This window comes from Anas acuta, chromosome 1, assembly GCF_963932015.1.
Source record: "Anas acuta chromosome 1, bAnaAcu1.1, whole genome shotgun sequence".
Lineage (NCBI taxonomy): Eukaryota > Metazoa > Chordata > Aves > Anseriformes > Anatidae > Anas > Anas acuta.
In genome coordinates this window covers 59,696,995-59,700,173 of record NC_088979.1, presented here as the reverse complement: position 1 = coordinate 59,700,173, position 3,179 = coordinate 59,696,995, and the positions used below count along the sequence as shown (strand labels likewise).

General features: G+C 38.2%; 1 long non-coding RNA gene across 1 annotated transcript; it reads left to right on the top strand.

The window, feature by feature from the left end:
• Positions 1-735: 735 nt before the first annotated feature.
• LOC137850140 (uncharacterized) lies at positions 736-2,174 on the top strand. Its single transcript, XR_011092295.1, has 2 exons — positions 736-984; positions 1,271-2,174. It is a non-coding gene; the product is annotated as an uncharacterized lncRNA (long non-coding RNA).
• Positions 2,175-3,179: the final 1,005 nt, after the last annotated feature.

The following is a 3,179-nucleotide window of genomic DNA, read 5'->3' as shown; positions in this document are numbered from 1 at the left end:
CTGCGGGGCTTGCTATGTAAAATAATATAAGTAAAGGAAATAAATGGAAATTTTAGGGAAAAAACAACAACAACAAAAACCAAGAAACCAAAGTATTATAGCTGCTTACTTTCTCACTGCTGTGAGGAAGATCAGAGAAGAGTCTTTTGTGTCAGTTTTATTTTGAACCCATTTTGCTGCTGAATATGGGAAGAGATTAGTTCACTGCTAATTGTGCTGTTGGTTTTGTGATTCTATGAAAACCCCCTAAAAGTCTGCATGCAAAACCAATGAGGTAGAACATGTTTGACAAGCTTAGTTCCAACATGACCAATGTAGCAGGAAAAGATTTTAAAATCATTGCCTCTCTTCAATAACAATAAGTACATACAAGTGTTTACAAGAGGATTAAAAGCTGCTTTAGTGGGTTGTATTAAAGATTCCTTTATCAGACAAGTTTTATCGAAAAACCTGTTGGAGCACTACGCGGCTAATCAGATGCAAACAGAAGCAGGTTATGTTGCTGACTTTATTTTCCTTGCTTTAAAAGGATGCACGATGTATCTGTAAAATATACAGCATACGTACAATAAGCCCTACCTATTAACAGTCTGCCCAATTACAACAGCAGCAAAAAAGCTCCACAAGCAACGACCCCTAGCACCTGGTAATTAAAATTGCTAATCACCAGCAATTATCTGGCACAGCTTTATAGCCAGGCGAAACAGTTTGACCCTTTGCCCACTGAAAGAAGAATGTTTGCTGTCTATTGATAAGTGCTTAGGCAAAGCTGTGTTCGGCTCACATCCATTAAGTGGCGGCTAATAGAAAGTCAACAAAAGAGCTCTGACATGTGTAGTGGGCACTTCTGGCAGGCCAGGTTTGGGAGCACAGGTGTCTGATGGGCTCCTGCCAAAGACCGCGGCATACAAGACACCGGGAGTTTTTCTTCAAGAGCAAACCGAGCTGCCCACGTTTTAAGCCTGGCTCCTCTGCAACCAAAGAGTAAATGCAGGCAGCTTCCAGGACAAAGATTAAAATAATTACTCTTTGGGGGAGTGGTTGCTTGTTTTCAAACTGTCTGTACACATTCAGATTCAGAGAGGTAACAAGCCTGCTCCTGTAGGCTGAGTAATTTAGGCAAAGACCTTTCTTTGGTTTATTAGGAATATATTTTCGGTTCTTTAAGTATCGAGTTAAAGATATATAAAAATGTCTCTCTAGTGTGCTCTTTAAGTTTGAGATAGAGAGTTTGAGATAATAAAGATTTTTTTTTTTTTTCTTTCTATAGGACACTATTATGCTCAAAGCTATAAAATACCCTTCCTTTGTTACAGCTCCAGGAAGCTGCTGCTAGAGATTATTCGAACTACTATAAACAACTCCATTAAAGCTTCTGAGCTCACCAATGACTCTTGTAAGGTCCTGGATAAAAAGATCAATTTTTTTTTTTCCTTTTTTGAGAAAAGGAAAGAGAGAGAGAGAGTCTGGCAAAAATATTGCAAGCTTCTAATAATAAAATGACCTACAAAACCTGAAGGATAAAGCATCCCTTATTCACTCAGGAATGCAAATTCCTTTAACAACAGGCACCATTGGAGATTATGAAGCCTGGAGATGTTGAGGTTCAGAACCAAACCACTGTAGCCTTCATCTCTTCATTTAGAAAAGGGGCTTTTGAGGATCATGTCAAGTTGGAGTTCCAATGTGAAAGAAAAGGACAAAGGATGGATCCCAGTGGGCACATTTATGGACACAAGCAATTTGGGGGGCACTTGGATTTGTACTTTTGATGCCTATGTTCTGCAAGCACCTCCATGTACATCTTTGTACTGTGACGTGAAAAAGAGCAGTTTTGTAAATGGGAAGCAACACTGCTGGCATGATACTTCACAGCATCTGCTAATCCAAAAGCATTAATGAAGTCATTCAAAATGCTCTCTCCCTTCCTAATTCTCTCTTAAGCACACTTTGCAAGCTGCTTCAAGTTATTGGTGTTAGACGCCTTGGCAAAAACATTATTATCCTGTGAGCACATTGTGAATAAAACACCCACAACCTGCATCTCTGCACTGTTTGCATTTTGTACTTGTAGAGTGTGCATCCTGATAGGACACCTCTCAGAACTCAATGTAACTCTTGTTTGGCTCATGCACAAAGGATGGGCATCTACATCTCACTCCATCATGAATTAAGGAAGCATCCAGAGTTTATATCCCAATTTAGGAGCCTGGAAACACTTTTGGGTCATCAAGTTCAATTGTAGCTCAAAACATCTGTACCACTTACCAAAGTTAACTAATGATTTAAGCAAAAAAAAAATCAGAAAAAAAAAAAAAAAAAGCCCACAGAACAGAAAAAAAAAAATCACAGATTTCTCACTTTTTAGGAAATAAATGTTGAAGTTTATTTTTCTGCTTCAATTTTTTGCACATGCTTGGTGTATGCTCCATCATTTTCTAGTTCCTTATCATCAGTATTATCATGGGATTGCTGTCTACTGCTGTTTGTAAGCTCCTGCCAGTGTCAAAGAGATAAATTTCTCTTTTATAAATCTTTAGTGAAGTCAAAACCAACCAACCAAAAAGTCTGAAGTCACTGAAGGTACACCTATGTATAGTATTAGGCTGTAAAGTGCATACCAAAATAGAATGATGGATTATAAATTCTGGCATTGCTTGGAGTCTGTGAAATACCATTGGATTTCAGGTTTTGTTCAAAGCAGGGGAAATCATGGCCACCAACATTTTGAAAATATTTGTGTATCAACATTTACATTGAACAGAAAGTCATTGTCCAAATCACAAACTAATGGAAAAGTCATTGGGGATTACAGTGTGTTGTTTTTTTTCTTTTCTGTTTTTAAGAGGGTGAGTTTTTGCAGGTATTAGTAGGAGAGGAGAAAAAAATCACCTAATAAGGGAAGAGTAAATTAATCCCACCTTTCAAAATAGTGAGGTCCAAGGAAACCAGAAGACAGAGATGGTGAGCTAATATGCAGTTTGTGTTATCAGTTATTCACTTTGTCTCATCTATAACATATACCTAATGCAGAGCGGGCACAAAAAATTCACCAAACCACCACCACATAATAGTTGTCTCTTTTCACTGTGTCTAATTCCAGAACAAGACCAGCTTGCCCATTTCTCCTTCAGGTAAAAGCCTAACTGTGCCTGAAAGGTCAATGAATCTGTTCTGGG